The sequence below is a fragment of the Papio anubis genome, chromosome 6, assembly GCF_008728515.1.
Source record: "Papio anubis isolate 15944 chromosome 6, Panubis1.0, whole genome shotgun sequence".
NCBI classification, from domain to species: domain Eukaryota; kingdom Metazoa; phylum Chordata; class Mammalia; order Primates; family Cercopithecidae; genus Papio; species Papio anubis.
The window spans coordinates 158,727,391-158,745,302 of NC_044981.1; the positions used below are offsets into that span (position 1 = coordinate 158,727,391).

The 17,912-nt window shown below is 40.3% G+C and overlaps 1 protein-coding gene and 1 long non-coding RNA gene across 5 annotated transcripts in view; one reads left to right on the forward strand and one right to left on the reverse strand.

The window, feature by feature from the left end:
• The window catches only part of PRKN (parkin RBR E3 ubiquitin protein ligase), a 1,413,696-nt gene that overhangs the window by 900,769 nt on the left and 495,015 nt on the right, over nt 1–17,912 (reverse strand). The gene's annotated exons all lie outside the window — the stretch shown is intronic.
• On the forward strand, nt 9,874–17,193 carry LOC103884123. The gene is made up of 3 exons (XR_002521383.2): nt 9,874–9,960; nt 15,901–16,009; nt 17,109–17,193. It is a non-coding gene; the product is annotated as an uncharacterized LOC103884123 (long non-coding RNA).

The window sequence follows — 17,912 nt, forward strand, 5'->3', positions numbered from 1 at the left end:
TAGATCTGATGTAATGTTTTACAGGTAAAACATTGGTTTTGGTTTGAATAATGACCTTTTAGTTTTACAACCTTGGACAACATAGGAGGCAGAATTCTATGACAATCCCCAAAATTCCAGTCCCCTGATATACATGTCCTGTGTAACCCTCTCCCCTTGAGTGCAGGTGGCACCTGTAAAAATGATCAGATATCCTATTAGTAGGTTATATTAAATAGCAAAGATAAAGGATTTTTGCAGATGTGCAAAAGGTCTGAAATTAGTTGATTTTTGAGTTAATCCAAAAGGAGATACCCTGGGTCGGCCTGACCCAATCAGAGGAGCTCCCATAAAAAAACAGTCCAGATCTTGTGGAAACAAAGATATGGAGACAGAGCTTCTGACTGCTTTGAAGATGTGAACTACCGTGTTGAGAGTCCCACATGTCAGCGCATTGCAGGAGCCTCAAGGAACTGAAAGCAACCGCGCCTGACAGCCAGCAAGAAAGCTGGGACTTCAGTCCTACAACTTCAGGGAATGAATTCTGCCAACAATCATGTCCGTGTGAAAAAAGAATCCCAAACAGCAAAAAGGAACATGGCCCAATTAATGTCTTGATCCATCCTTGTGAGACCCTGATTGGAGGACGCAGTTAAGCACTGCCCACAATGTCTGCAGGTCAGACCTGTGGAAATGTGGGACCTGACTCACAGAAATGGTGAGATCATAAATGGGTGTTATTTGAAGCCACTACACTGGTAGTAATTTATTACACAGCAAAAAAAATGACTAATACATGTAGCTGGTTTACTTCACCTCAGTGTAGTTAGTTTTCATATATGTAAAGTGAAGATCGTAATAGGAGGGCACTTGAAGAATTTTGTGTGATTGACACTCTTGGCATGTGGCTAGCGTGTAATAAGAGCTCAGTAGAGGCAGTTAATCATAATAATAGCACTGCTAATAGCACTCTTAGTAGCAGCAGTATAAACTGCAGTAATTGCGATAGGCTGGAACCCCTAGTTATGCTTGTAAACAAAATTAAAAATTGGGATGAAGAATTCTACAGGCTGGTATTTGACTAACTTAAATCAATGCTATACATCTATACATATGTGTATATTGGCTTATTCCAAACAGACACATGACACACACACACACACCCCATAATGCTCCAGAAACAGCACAGTATCCCTTTCTACAAATGCACTACACATTTTCCTATCTTTGTATCTCTTTCTCATATCCTGGTTTTTCCCCCTGAAACGTCATTCCCACACCTCTACCTGTAAAATCTGTTAACTCTTCATTGCCTACCTAGGTTTATGTATATTAACAATGTTCCAAGAACTGTTGTTGTCATTTTGTAACATGATATAAGAATCACATGAGATAAATATTACTATTATTCTGATGTATCCCTTTTTAAAGGACAGGGAATGAAAGACTACAAAGACTGATTTGGCAGTGTTTGTGGTGTGGTGTCAGCACCTGAAATTAGTCACTTGACCTCCCGGTGGTGCCTTCCACCACCATAATAAGCTTTGAGTTGATGGCCCCTCATAGATACTTCTCCATATCCAAAAAAGGAATTTTTTTCCCTTTCTTATCTCTTAAAATACTTTATTTGCCTTAGTAGGATTTAAGCCGAGACCAAGCTGAGCTATATTTGACATATAGATACACTGAGTATACAGAACTGCATAACAATGTTCTGCTCAACAATGGACTGCATATACAATGGTAGTTTTATAACATTATGATACTGTATTTTTACTGTACTTTTTCTATGTTTAGATACACAAAAACTTGCCAATGTCTTACAATTTCCTATAGTATTCAGTACATTCACATGCTGTACAGGTTTGCAGTCTAGGAGCAACAGGCTGTACCATGAAGCCTAGGTGTGTACTAGGCTACACCATGTAGGTCTGTGTAAGTCCACTCTATGATGTTCACACAATGCCAAGATCACCTAAGGGGGGACCGCTCAGAATGCGCCCCCCTCCATAAGTGACCCATGACTGAATTTACATCCACTAATGAGGACGTGGGGAAGGACAAGTTGGAGAAAAAGCTTAATCCATGCCATCATTTATATTTTCCCAGTTGCAGGAGAGAAGCCAATCAAAGGGAATTAACAGAGAGACGGCAAGGCTTCTGGAAGGAATCTATCCTGAGGGAGGTAGGACTGGGGAAATGGATGATGCTGCATCCTCTTTCTGGGCATGGATCCACCCTGACCCAGCCACTCTAGTATTATATGCCCTAGGGAGAAAATGATGGCAAGAAATTAAGGTTGTTGCTGCAATCCCCGGGCCCAAGCCATCTAGCTCTGAGCTGCTGTAAGAGTTTTACACAGTGGAAAGCCATTTGCTGATCAAAGTCTATAAAAAACCATACTCATCTGAGAGGCCCTGTATTAGTGTAGCCTAAACTCCTGGTGTTCTTGGGAGAGACAGGCCTGTTGTCTTGGTTCATTTTCTGTGGTTATAACAGTATACCTGAGACTGGGTAATTTATAAAGAAAATGTTTATGTAGCTCACAGTTCTTGAGGCTGGGAAGTCCAAGACTGGGCAGCCCCATCTGGACTGCATCATAATATGGTAGACAGCATCACGTGGTGAGAGCACATCTATGAGTGAGCAGGTGCAAAAGACAAAACACAAAGTGCGACCAAACTTTATAACCACCCGCTCTCATAGTAACTAATCCAGTCCCTCAAAAGTGAGAACTCACTCTTTTCAGATGGCATTAATCCATCCATGACCGTAAATACCTCATGACCCAAGCACCTCCTAAAGCTCCCACCACCTTTAAACCAACACACCTACATTGGTGACCAAGATTCAACATGAGCTTCAGTGAGGAGGAACCATATTCGAACCACAGCACCTGTTGAACTTGGGGAATTCAGGCTTCCATGTTATTATGCTCTATTTTTAAAGCTGAGAGATTGGAACACCTTCTTTCATCTCTTTGGTATCTTCAGAATTTTGAAAAGTATTTAAACATGTTAAAGTTAACGTAACCTTCTTTTTCATACTAACCTGACACGGATGTGGCCAAAGAGACCTGGAGAACCTGAGATCTCTGCTGCCTGTGCACATCTCCCCTGCTCCTCCCCAACACTGGGGACCTGGGAGCTCCTCTCATCTCTGCACCCTCCATGGAGCCTCCTCAAATGCTGAACACACAGCAGAGGCTTAATAAATGTGCTTTGATCCAAGATTTTGTTGTATCAACCCACAGTAACAAAATTGACAGTAGATGTAGCTGATGCGTTTAACTTCAGAAAACATATGTGGGGAAATCTCATATCAAAGGACAATGTGGATTTACCTGGGAAATACTTATTAACTAATATAAACTGCTGGCTACAGGAAATGACTACTGTCAATGTAGGGCTGTCTATATATATATATATATATACACACACACACAAACACACATACATATATATATATACACACACACACACATACACACGCACACACACTTTTATTATATATTTATAATTTTATTATTTTATTATTTTATTTCCTAAACATATATGTTTAGGAAACCATATGTATATACAAATGGAAAGACTGGGAAGCAGTGATCCCCCAGGGAATCTATTGCATACAGGTAGGGAGAAGGCATCAAGAAGTTAAATAATAATAATGATGATAATAATAATAGTAATAATAAAATTAGATCAAACTGGGCAGGATAGAAAGAACTTAAGGAGAAAGAGTCAGTGCTTACACTAAGAAAGAAAAGACTCAAAAAAAAAAAAAAAAAGAGACTGAGAAAAGCAGAAAAATAAAAGGGCTGTGTGGTTTGAGACAGACAGCCAGACAAGACAGAGGCAGAGACAGATACAGAGAGAGAGAGAGACATGCAGGCACCAGAAAGGAGAGAGCGCTCCCTCCAAGGCCGTGCCGCACCCCTTCCTGGTTGCTGTGGACTAGGGTCCTAGGCCTCCTCCTTCCCCAGTGGCACTGTAATGGGAAAGTCATACAACAGGGATGAAACCAGTCCTTAGGAGAAGAGCCATGTGGGTCAAATTACTGCAATTTGGGAGAAATCCTGCAAACATGTTTGGGAGGGATTTGTGCAGGAGGAACACCAACAATTTTGTTTGTTTGTTTGTTTGCTTGTAGACGCAGCCGTGCTCTGTTGCCAGGCTGGAGTGCAATGGCACGATCTCGGCTCACTGCAACCTCTACCTCCTGGGTTCAAATGATTCTCCTGCCCCAGCCTCCCAAGTAGCTGGGACTACAGGCAAGTGCCACCATGCCCGGCTAATTTTTGTATTTTTAGTAGAGACGGGGTTTCACCATGTTGGTCAGGATGGTCTTGATCTCTTGAAGTCGTGAACCGCCCGAAGACTCTATGAGTATAACAAGATTAACTTGAGCCTAAGAATTCCTGGGCATGGGTGACTCACTGCTTCAGCCACTGGCTCAGGCCAAATCAGTTCTTCAAAATCAGTCATGGCTCCATTCCCCTCCTTGGTATATGCTGTTGCTTATGAGGAAATCCTAATCCTGAGGACAGAATTTCCTTCTCTTCCTGTGCTAATGATCCGGCCAGAAAGTGCTGGCAGCTGGCTGGCTGCCTGGCTGGCTCTCCTGCAAACGCACAGTCTTCTTGTCATACAGGAGGAGGAGCACAGTGTTTAACCAATGTGTATATCTACACTTCACTTTACTTAATTATCCCAGTATATGTATGGGACCAGCACACAGTCTTCTGCACATGTACATCTTTACGTAGCTGGTGTGATTTCTTCGTAATCAAGTCCAACTTTTAGTGTGTGTGTTAATTCTCTTAACATCCACACTCTTTAGTAATTGACTATTGTGTTCATTTTTGTCTATGCAACAGTTTGAAAATATGGGTTTTTTTCCCCCACTTTAATGTAATAAACCAAACCACTGCAAATTTTCTCTTGCTTTTCATTATCTGGAATAATTTAGCTACTTTTTTTTTTTCTCTCTATCCTTTATATCTATATCCATTAGAACATAGTTCCTGAAAATCATGGTTTTTGAAAACCCAAAACATATCCAATTACAGTTTAAATGTAAGAGACTTTCTCAATGATCAATAAATCTAACACCCACAAACATTTGTTTTACTTTAGAAATGGTTGAAATATGTGAGTCCCAAATTGTGAAATTATGGTGTCGATTTTCACTTTGTGCTTGACCTCTATCTGAAAGCACAAAGCTGAGGTCTGATTTGACATTAATTAATCTTACTCTCTTCCCCTCGCTCTTAAATTTGGAAAACACAGTGGGGAAAAACGCATTAGCCTTCTACCACTCCTATCCCCCATGTGACATAAAAGCAAAAGTGAAGTTAACTACTTAGTCAAAGCTGGCAAATGCATTCTCACCATCCCTAGTGTCCACACAGCAAACTTGGATGCCTTCTGGACAGAAAATACTAAGGTAGTGTCCCTCTATTGAAATTCGGGGGAAGTCCAAAAAGATGGACAAAGGATATCGTATTTTAAACACAAGTAGTTCCATTAAAAAAAAAAAAACCACAACTAACTACTAACTACTTAGTGACCCGAGTAACATCAATGTCTTTTTGTGAGGGTTACTTTCTCATGTTTGATGGTGAATGTGCAGACACAACTTTTATCATAGAGAGAATTCTCCAAATTGAAGGTGTGGAAACTTCACTACACTGAGTTCATTCAAGGACCTGGGCAAAAGCAAAGTACAAGAGGGACTGAACCATATAATATGAGAGAAGCCTTTAGTCTTTATTTCTATTTAAGCAGGTATGCTTTAGAGAGAGACATGTTTCAACTGAAATGTACAAACCACGAAATCACTAAATTCAAAATTCAAAATAGAAATTCATCATAAGGCTTCTTAGAGTATATTCTGTGGAAAATAGAAATCAGGAGCATTACATCTGAGATGCAAAGCATAAGTGGGTCCCCGATGTTACAGCTGGTCAACCACATGTGCAGACAGGGACTAGAGACTCCTCTCTCCCCTTCAAAAATGACAAATATTGGTAATGACAGTCCCAGAACTAATCCTTTCCAATATAAATGTGAATGCTCATTTAAAATTTGAAACATAAAGTTACGATTCATTAAAATGAAAAACAAGAAATTTAGGGGAAAAAGTTCTTAATCCATTGATCTCTCAACTCACTTTGCAGAAAGATTGCTAAATGGCTGGAAACTAATGTCTGATAAATATGTGACCTGATTGAAGTTATAAATATCTTCAAAGAGCTATTCAAAGCTTATTAAAAATCTTCTCTTTAATGAGGCGAAAACATGAAAATTGGCTCTACCTTATGCCTAGGAGAATCCAATATTGTACTTTACGTATCGGTTTACAAACATTATTTCCAGGTGTCTTGAAATAGAACTCCAATCTTACACTGTTCTGATTTTTCAAAATCCTTCCAGATATTTGGACTCAAGTACCATCACTAAGAATAGATCCCACAGTAACATTAGCCCGGCCACAAGCTTCCGCATGTACCACCAGTAGCCGCTGCTTTGCGGTATTGTATACTGGATCTTTTGTACGCCTCTAAATGATGGAAGGTACCATAGTCCAGTCTATGGGACCACTTCTGTTTTCTATCCATACTCGCTGCTCAAGTGATCTTCTCAGTCCTATGGCTTAGGTATCTACCCTTTGCTTTTTGCTAAATTTATGTTTCCAGCTTTGAGCTGCAGATTTGTACAACAAATTGTCTCCATGACGCATCTGCCTTGCCATGTCTAAATTAGTACGTCCAAATTAGAACCCCTGATTGTTCCTCAACAAAACCTGCTTCTGCCTAGTCTCCCCCATCCCAACAAAAACACCCCCAGTCACCCAGGTGCTCAAATAACTATGATTCATCCTTAATTTCTCTATTTCCATCACATTCAGCCTCTAACCCATCAACAGATACTGTAGGTTTTATCTTCAAGATCACTCCAGAATGAGACCACCTCTCGCCACCTTCAGAATGACATAAGCGTCACCCACGCAAGCACCTGCTCTTACCTGGAACCTCTGAACTGCTTCCACTGCATCCATTTCAGCCTTTCTGAGCCATTTCTCCAACAGAGGCTGGGGTGTTCTTTTAGAAACATGAATTAGAGCCCATTATTCCTTTGCTTAGCACCCACTGATGGCTACCTATGCACATTCGTTACACACGTCTGCCCCGCGTCTCTCCCAGATCACCAGTTCATTCCCAGATCCAGCCACTCTACACCTACATACACCAAACTCAGCACCTGCCCTCAGCCTTGGCACTAGCCATTCCCTCTTCCTTTCCACCGTTCCTGTCAACATGGCACAGATAGTTCCCTCAATCTATCCAGGACTCCACTTAGAGAGGCCTTTCAGAAATAGTCTGCTTTTGTACAAATGACCAATACCTGTATCCTTTCGATCCGTTTGACATTTCTGTATGGCACTCATAACTAACTCAAATTATATAACAAATTAATTTAGTTACTTGCTTACTGGCCACCTTTCCCACTATGAGGTCAGCTCCACGTGGCTGGGAATCCTGCCTGTTGCTTTCACTATTACGTGTGAGTACTTAGAACCATTCTGCCACAGAGCCCGCACTCCATAAACATTCCTTTTTTGAAGGAAACATAATTGAGTGTGCATCCCTTTTCACAGCCTGGGTGCCAGACAATTCTTATATTCTATTATTGTAAAGGTAAACTGAAGTGCAAATAAACAGAACTTTGAATAGCAAGGTTGTACGTCAAAATCAAGTAGTCATTACATATGTATACATGCATGTGCATATCTTACTGAAGCAATTATTATATTATTGGCCTATATGGAGCCAATGAATACTCAAATGAACTGTAAGAATGTCTGTCTGTTGGCATGAACCAAGAAGTATGGCAACAGCAATGGTTCACAGAGCAGGATGTAGCTGGCTCCATTTGCTGTATACCAAGCCAGCTCCTTGGCTAGAAGCAAGTGGGAAGAAGAACACCCTCTTTGAAATACTCTTGCAAGCGGCGAGCTAGGCTTGAAGTCTGGGAGGAGCCAGGGGATGAGCCAAGAGGAAGGCACTCAGCTGATAACCAACTTCCTGACTTGCTCCACTTATATTTAATGATTGCTCTGATCACAATTTTACAAATGCTCCCCAGAGACTGTTAGAACAACGTGTCCCCTAGGACTGATCTACTGACTTCAATTTCATGTTCTAATACAGAACAGCATACATAACTTGAAGATAGGAATCTACACAACTGTGAACAATAGAGGAGGGTCACAGAAATCTAATAACAGCCTGGAGAGAATCTCATTCTTGCTTTGCTGTCATGCCAGTGAATTGCATTCTACAAGAAACTCTGTTAATTCACTGCTCCTTTCCTGCACCAGGCAAACCAATTCACAGTGAATAGAAGGTATCCATGGCTCTTTGAAGCAGTACTTTATAAAAACTCTATGCATGCCCACCTGAAAAATAACTTAAAATCTCGATTGTAGTTTTCTGATCTTCTTTCTATCTCATAAAGAATATTTGAAAATAAAATAGTGGGTTCAGGTACCTGTCTCCCCAATGTGATGTAAATTCATTGGACTGACAGTTCCTGTACTACAAATGCTGGAGGTGGTGAAGTCATTCCATAGATAGCTCATCAGCCTTCTCAGAAATTAAGAGGAAATTCACTCCTCACTGGAAACCTGAGATAAATATGCCTCCCTCTCTCTCTCCTTTTCCTTTCTCTCTCTCCTTCTCTCTCTCCTGTAAACCCAGTTAGTTTCCAAAGAAAATATTTCAGAGAGCTGAGAGATCCTCCCTAATACAGAATCCAACCCTCCTGATCACCCTCCATGCAAACTGAAATACTAACATTTCTCATTGTTTATGCAGAAAATTTACTTTCTGAAAGCGAAAACATAAAGAGTGTTTGTATAGGTGGGAATTGCACAATGAGATCACTTGGACACAGGAAGGGGAACATCATACACCAGGGCCTGTTGTGGGGAGTGGGGAGGGGAGAGGGATAGCATTAGGAGATATACCTAATGTAAATGACAAGTTAATGGGTGCAGCACACCAACATGGCACATGTATACATATGTAACAAACCTGCACATTGTGCACACGTACCCTAGAACATAAAATATAACAAAAATAAATAAATAAAAATAAAAAATAAAAAAGAGTGTTTGTAATTACAAACTGATTTCAGAGACTGTAAAGTACAGTTATGCCTAAATAGATTAGCATACTTTTTAAATGGGTAAGAAATTATTGAGAAAAAAATTAGCAGTGGTGTTCCCCAACTCCCCAAAATCTTTTCAGATGAGGAAGTGCATTTTATTTATACTCAGAACTGCAGCAGTGATAAGGCGTGAGAGGGAATCCTGGAAAGACAGAGCAGACAATATCAGCTGCCTGCTGGATCTATATCTAGAACAGTGGAATATCACAATTTGATCATTTGGGAAAATAACAGTCATACACATAGCATGGTCCTAGGAAAATTATACTTGTGTGGTAATCCCATTCAATAGGTTAATACTGAATATGCTGAGGTTTTGATATTGTGAAATTACGGAGTTACCTATTCATTCACAAATCAGAAAGCCTAATTTTGCCACCTGATCCACTGTCCCAAATGATTAACTACATCCCAGAGAGAGAGAAAAATAAATATGAATTAAACAAGGCAATCTCTCCCAGAGAAGACAGAAGGAAAACTAAGGAAATGTAGTGCAGTGTAATTTCTCTGGCCCCACCTCACTACTAAGGGCCTGGCTGGGTTGAGGCTGTCCATGGTATTATAGTGTCATCACCTGTCACCTAGAGATGGGGGTCTGTCACCGTGACCACTTCCATACCCCTTAACCTCTCAGGTAGGTTAATTTCACAGCCCTTGGAAAGCCAATTTCTAACACAGTGTCAGAATAAACTATCACTTTCCCAGAAAAGGGAGAGAGGCTTTATCTCAGTATGATGCGAAACGAGGGGTGAGTAGGATATGAGCAGCCATACAGGGATTTAGTTAGCCTCACAATTTCTGCATTGCCTGACTCCTATTTTCTGAGCCTATCTCACAGCACTGTTGCTGACCTGCAGTGCCTATTGAAGGCTGTATGCTCAGGACCTGTGCAGCTCCCCCCCCATGCCTGGCTACTGTCCCCTTCTTCTGCGAGATCTGCCTTCCTTTCCTTTGCAGGTGTAAAGGGATGATGACCAGGAGAAAGGCGGCCTTTCTTCCTCACGCCCCAACTCCTGGGGGTCCATCCCCATCTTCTTCACTAAATACAGCTCAGTTTATTGAATGGCCAGTCCAATGTCAGGGAAAATGGACCTTTTTCCTCAGAAGTGGTGGATTAATTGTTTTTCCTTTCACTTTTCTGAGCATAGGCATATAATGGAGCAGTCGCTTGGTATGAAATCATCGATTTGCCTCAAAGTTGAGATTAAGCCAGTCACTTCAAACATTTTAACATTAGCAAAACGCTTTGTGTGATTTTTTTTTCTCTCTCTCTCTGCTGTGACTTTATTCAAGGTCTTTAGATCGCAGGGGCTTTGACAAGTTTGTCAGTGATCAGGGGCTGCCTTAATCAAGTAAGAAAAAAAATCCCGAGAAGACCTCCTATGCATTTGTATGTTACAGGACTGTTTAATGCCAGTATCTGCGCAAAGTGTGGGGTGTAAACTACAGGCTTTAGAGGATATTAAGTAATACAGATTGGAGAATTTCTGATGCAGCTCATTAACAGAGATCAATATTTACAACTTACGTTTGGGTAAAAAGAAGTCATGGTAAATAATTGAGTAAAAGAGAAAATACACACCAGCATAAAAGTGTGCTTATTTGTTTTACATAAATATCACCATGAGCACTAATGAACAACTGTATTTCCTTACAATAAAATAATACCACATGGAGACTTCTAAAAGAAAACCACTGATAGAGTCCTATAGCCACCCTTATGTACAAAAAGTCATATAAATACTATAAAAAGAGGTACATCTTGTTATTTCAATATTAACTCTCCAAGAGGTTTTTAAAACATCTCCAATATCTACATGTAAAGGTTGTTCATTAATATTGGCTATTATTTGGATGTGAATCCTAGAAAAAATATAGACTTATTTTTAAAGCAAAGCATATGCAAGTATTTTTATATAATTCATTAAGTAATGTACTGACTGAAAATACACCAAGATAATGCATATTTCATAATTCACATTGAAGGAATTTATGCTAAGGAAATGGTATACAAATACGCAGGTACAAGATGTTCACTGATGTTAGAAATGCAAAAACCTGGATAAAAACTAATGGTCTCAATTATGTTAATGGAAAGTGAAATAATGTGAAGCCATTAAAATGCCTCTAATATCTGAGGAGAAAAAACCTCCTCCTCATTTTATAGACAAAGATGGTCAATTAAAAAATAATTAACAAAAAAATTTTCCACTTTTGGGGAAGCCATTATATTGAATACACTCATTCATTTAAACATTCAAAAAATATTGGATATGTCCCCCAGATTTCATGTGGTTAGAAACATCATCCCCAAGTTCACATATTGATTTTAAGTGGGGCGTTTGGGAGGTAACTAGGATTAGATGAGGTCATCGGGGTGGGGTCACCCTGATAGGACTGGTGGCTTCATAGGAAGAGAAGGAAATCCAAACGAACATGCGTGCTCTTGTCCTCTCACCACGTGATGCAGCCAAAAGGCCCTCACCAGATGCCAGTGGCATGCTCTTGGACTTTCCAACAACCAGAAGCATGAGCCCAATAAACTTATTTTATTAATAGATTATCCAGACTGTGGTATTCTACTATAGCAGCAGAAAATGGACTAAGACATATACTGAAGAGTCGCTGACAAAAAACAAATATGTGATCGTGACACGTTCTACGAGGACAAGAAAAAGATGCAGCTCAGGATCACAGTACTGAACCTAACATAGGATGGGGGGGAAAAAGCAGAGAATGTGTTGTCAGGATACAATGGGAAAGTGAGAACAGGTACATGAGAATTTGCAGCTAAGAATGTTTTGGACTCAGAGGGAGAATGCCCCTGGTATCATATCGAGGCTGGGCCACAGTGAGTTGGGGCAGGGGTGGGAGTAGAGAACTGAGGAAAAGTGGCAGCCAGGTCCTAGTGAGCCTCATGTGCTGGATTTAGGATTTTGAATTTTGATTTATTTCAGTTCATTTTACATGCTGAAAGATTTGATTCAGTGGGTTCACTGAAAAGATTTACCGGGGAAGAAATGGCACAAGTCATAAGTTTTAATTTAGTTACATAACATAATACAGAGTCGTCCCTGAGGATCTGAGGAGGGTTGGTTCCAGGATGCCCATGAACACGACAGTCTGCAGACACTCAAGTCCTTGATATAAAATGACAGAGTATTTGCATATAACCTATAAACATCCTACTCTATACTTTAAATCGTCTCTAGATGACTTTAATACCTACTAAAAGGTAAGAGCTGTGTTAATACTTGTTCATATTTATTGTAAATTTGCATTATGTTTTATATTTATTGTTTATTTTACTGCTGTTCCAGCAAATATTTTTTATGGATTGGTTGAATCTGCAGATGCAGAACCAAGAATAGAGGGCAGACTGTGATGACAGACACCGTCTGTGTTATCATTTGAAGAGCTGTCCTGTGGGAGAAATGACAGCATGACAAACAGGCTATGTGAACTTCAGCACATCAGCACAATGTGCCTCCAGTTTTTTCATCTGGAAAAACAACTGACGGGGGGTGTGTAAGTGATATTAATGTCCCTTCCAGTTCCAAGTGCAGTTTAGTGCTTTGGGAATATTATTCAGAGATTCTCTTACAGCAGTTACATTTTTACCAGTGTTAGGTGAATAAAATATAACTTTATGAAAAAAATGGTATAAAAGGATTAGTATGTTATTTTTCTTATACACAGGAAACTAGCTGAATGAGAGGCTTAAAGGATATTTGTCCTTTAATACGTGAGATTTTTTTGAAATTCAAAATATGAAGAACCAAAATTTACCACAAAATCCTACCGTCCAGATTGCTTTTAAAAGTTCTACTGTGAGAGGTAAATTGGGAATCTGAATGTATTTCCAGTTGTGTAATAATTATATTGCCTTATTGTTTTTTAGCCAAGTAATATTCTTATCTGGAGGCAATGTTTAATACTGTTTGAATATCTATGTGGCTTGTAGCACTATCATAAATGAGTCTTAAGACATGACCCCATCATTCTGATATTATGGACAAATCATATTATAGCTATCTATTGAACATTACATATAAAGAATGCATATTGTCAAGATTGAATTTTGCTTGAGGTCTGAGCTCCTGGAAAACAATGAAAATTAAAGAAATACTCCTTATGGTCAGGCGCGGTGGCTCACGCCTGTAATCCCAGCACTTTGGCAGGCCAAGGCAGGCAGATCACGAAGTCAGGAGTTCGAGACCAGCCTGGCCAACATGGCGAAACCCTGTCTCTACTAAAAAAACTCAAAAACTAGCTGGACATGGTAGCAAGTGCCTGTAATCCCAGCAACTTGGAAGGCTGAGGCAGGATAATTGCTTGAAGTCAGGAGGTGGAGGTTGAGGTGAGCCGAGATTTGAGGTGAGCCAAGATTGCACCATTGCACTCCAGCCTGGGTGACAGAGCCAGACTCTGTCTCAAAAAAAAAAGAAAAAAGAAAAAAAGAAAGAAGGAAATACTCCTCACCTTCAGTGTGATCAAAAATAGTTTACTGCCAACGATCCCCTTTCCCCATATGAATTAGACGCGTCACCTAACACTGGTGAAAATGTAACTGCTATAAGAGAATCTCTGAATAATATTCCCAAAGCACTAAACTGCACTTGGAACTGGAAGGGACATTAATATCACCTGTACCCCTTGACTACACAGGACAAGGCCAGACTTCCAATTCCCATGCATTGCCTCAACAGTGATTAGCTGGATTGCTTGTTCCTACTGATGAATTAGAAATGCTTGTTGGTTAAATTTGGTGAAGGTTCTCTCCGTCCTCAGAATCCTGACCTCAGCACCAGCCAACAGAGAGCCTCTCCTGAGAAGAAGCTGGCCTTATGGTGAAAACCTCTCTCATTTACTATCCCATACGTCTCCCTTCCATCCCACTCCTCCACACTAGTGCTTACTAGGTTGTTTATTCCCCCGTATAAAAGAAAGCCAAAGCTGGGAGTGATGGCTCACGCCTACAATCCTAGCACTTTGGGAGGTCGAGATGGGCTGGTCTCTTGAGGTCAGGAGTTTGAAACCAGCCTGGCCAACACGGTGAAACTCCATCTCTACTAAAAATACAAAAAAAAAAAAAAAAAAAAAAAAAAAAACCTAGCTGGGCTAGCTGGGCATGGTGGCACATGCCTGTAATCCCAGCTACTCAGGAGGCTGAGGCAGGAGCATCACTTGAACCCGGGAGGTGGAGGTTGCAGTAAGTTAAGATCGTACCATTGCACTCCAGTCTGGTTGACAAGAGAGAAACTCCATTTCAAAAAAAGGAAAAAAGAGAGAGAGAGGAGGGAGGGAGGGAGATAGAGAGAGAGAGAGAAAGAAAGACAAAGAGAGCCAGAGAGAGACAAAGAAAGAAAGGAAGAAAGAAAGAAAGAAAAAAAAAAAGAGAGAGAAAGAAGGAAAGAAAGCCCCTTTTGCCTAACCCTTGAGATGCCTTCAGATCTTACGGTCAGAGCATTCTTCTATTGCACCCATCCTCCTTCCACTATTCCAATGGCCCATCCCTAAGCCCCTGCAATAATCCTTTCTAATAATGTCTACTCTTACTAGAGATTTATTTTTTATTTGACAGGTTTTTTAACGAGAAATGCTTTTTAAGAGGTTAGAATAGTTTTGGTGGTTGTTCCTTAGTCTCTTGTCACCTCCCCTTTATGACTTGGAAAGGTACATTCAGCATGGAAAAAAAAATGTGATTATTAGAAAACAAAAAGACTTTTAAATCATGAAAGAAATTTATGCAAACAATAGGGCAAGACCTAGTACATAAAAAGAGTCAGTGAAGCGAATAAAAACAACAACAAAACAGCACCACCACCACCACTTAACCACAAAGTGAAACAATTTACATAATGATTTCTTGCTTTTCTTCTTTATATTATTGAAAGTTTCTTTGTTCACATTATCTCTAGTGGTCTGTTAAATGTTTGCAATGCATCAATGCTTTTCTGAACCACTTTGTTAGGAAGGAGAAGTGCCCTACCTATCAACAATAAAGGCAGCCAAATGACTAGAAATAAGTTTGTTGAAAATACTTCTTGGGTTCTGCCTTACCTGTCAATCACAAAAAGAAGGTGGAGAAGGGAGACTTGTTTATGGCATCCCAGTTTTAAGGAAGAACATTTTAGCAATAAGCCAGCAGTTACTGAAAGGATTTTAAAAAAGCAATGGGTTTAGGATGCTTTGTTTCACCGTGAACATGAGCTGTCATAAACACGTATCTGATATCCTAACATCAGATATTTGGTTTAAAAAAAAGTGAGGGAGGAGGGTGCATTTCATTCTCTCTCCCAGATGCATACTGGCTATCTGGTGGGAAAGAAAATGGGCAGTCCCAGCCCAGGGCCCAGAGGATCTCCTTTGTGCCTGTACATAGACGCAAGAACTCACATATTACATTATCCAGGTAGAGAGCACATGGTAGGTTATAGAGGAGCCATGAAGAGGAAATGGGAAACCTGAGTTGTAGTTGCACTCCTCTTAATATCCTCATCAGCAAAAGGAAGGAGTTAATAATTATGGCTAGTATATGTGTTTGGTATTTTCAATCTATAACATACAGTCATGTGCAGCGCAATAAAATTTGCATCAAGCCTGGCATGTGTCTATGGTGGTATTTTGCATTTTTACCCCGACTTTGTAATGTTTAGATACAAAAATACTTGCCATTGTGTTACAGTTGCCTACAGTATTCAGTACAGAAACATGCTGTCCGGGTTTGGAGTCTGGGAGCCACAGGCTACACTGTACAACCCAGGTGTGCAGTAGACTATACCATCTAGGCTTGTGTAAGTACACTCTATGTTGTTTGCACAACAAGAAGATTGCCTAACCATGTGTTTTTCAGAAGTATGTTGTCATTAAGTGACACATGACGATACATAAATATGTTAATAGCTTGTAATGAAGACATAAGCCCTAATTCTGATCAAGCCTAGACAAAGCAACTTATACACATAATTCTTAAAATAAAAACCTAAGAAAGATGTCAGTATTCCTTGTTTATGGAAAAGGAGCCAAGACCCTGGGAGTTAAGTGGCTTTCTATGAGGCCAGATGACTGGTCCAGGACCCACCACCTGACTGACTCCAAAGTCCATCCTTCTGTTCACTCTGCTGCATTGGTTGTGACCCAGAATATTCTGTTGTTTTTCTGGTTGTTCAGAGAAACAGAAAAAAGACTCAGAGTAGACTCTGAAATGTCCACTCCCCAGACATTGCTCAGACTCACCTGGAGGTATAATGTGCCGGGCACGGCTGTGTGGGCAACAAGGCTCGTGGAACAGGAAGCAAAGGATGATGCTGAGGCACTGGCCACGTGTGCAGTGCCCAACGGGGGTCTCCTCTGGTCGTGGCTGTGCACCAGTGACAGAAGGGGTTACTCACTGTGATATTTAAGACTACCATGATCACTGACGTTTCCTTAATGATGCACAAAATGAAATGCACAAGTATCCAACAAGTGACCGGAGAAAACTCTAGCATACTTCTCTGAATGTACACTTCAGAGAAGGAGGGAAATGCTTAAATGTAATATTTTAGATAAATCACTGAAGACAATTATTATACTAAGTACACTATGGATTTGATGTTATGTAGTACTACGTCTCTATGGCAAGCTCATCTCCTGGAAAACTAGAACCACATTTGTCCACAAGCCTTTCTCACCAAGCAGGAACACAGCTTGCAGGTGGGCAGACTCATCTCCCCACATTTTATTTTCTATTTTATCTATATTTTTCCTGACTCTAATTTGCTTCTGTTTTGTTACATTTTATAGATTCCTACAAACCTCTTTAACTATTTTGTGATGTAGGATATTTGAACATAAATCCCTAAAAGACATATTATTTTATGAGGTAAAGCTTTCATCTTTTCCATTTTATAGATGATTAAATAGAGGCCCAGAATGGTTAAGCAGCAAGCCCAGAGTCAGCCATCCAACGCAGCACAGAGCTGTGATCCAACCCACTTCCACTCATGGCATCTCGGCTTCATGGGAGTTGAGGAGTGTCTCAACAGCATGTCAGGAGAACCCATGAAAAGGAAAAAACCCAGGACAAATGGGTGAGAAGTTTCAAGACTATGTTCAGCATAGAGCAAAAGCCACTTGGGAATTCTGCTTGCAGCCCATTCCCAGGCATGACAGTGCAAAGCTCATCGGGGAGAAGGACATGAGTAGAAGACCACCAAGACCATCAACTGAAACGGGCATTCTCATGGCCTCCAGTGGGCTTGACTATTTTTATATTTTTAATATTTTGGTCCAATAACTACTCTGCACAACTTAGCTGTCTTAAAACAATAAAGCCAAAACAAAAATAAAACAATAACCCAGGCCTCCCAGATGTTGGCTTCAGTCTGTGTTCAGAAATTATCTCCCTAATGTCATAGCATGAGTTCTATATCCCCACAGTATCCTCATGAGATCTATGGCCAGGTCCAAGCTCGCATTATAGTATATCTTTATGAAGGTTAAGAAATTTAAAAAATTTGTATTTGTTGACTAGTGTAAATAATCCCAACCAGCAGGTTTTACGCTCAGGTTTGAATGACACTTTGCCAACCAAGCCATTGAGGTCTGTTTCGAGGAGTCAGGGGGAAGCTCCCCAGCAGCTCTGAGCAAATGAGGAGCCAGAGAAAAACAATTAACAATTTTTTTAAATAAAATCATTGAAAGTATATTATTCTA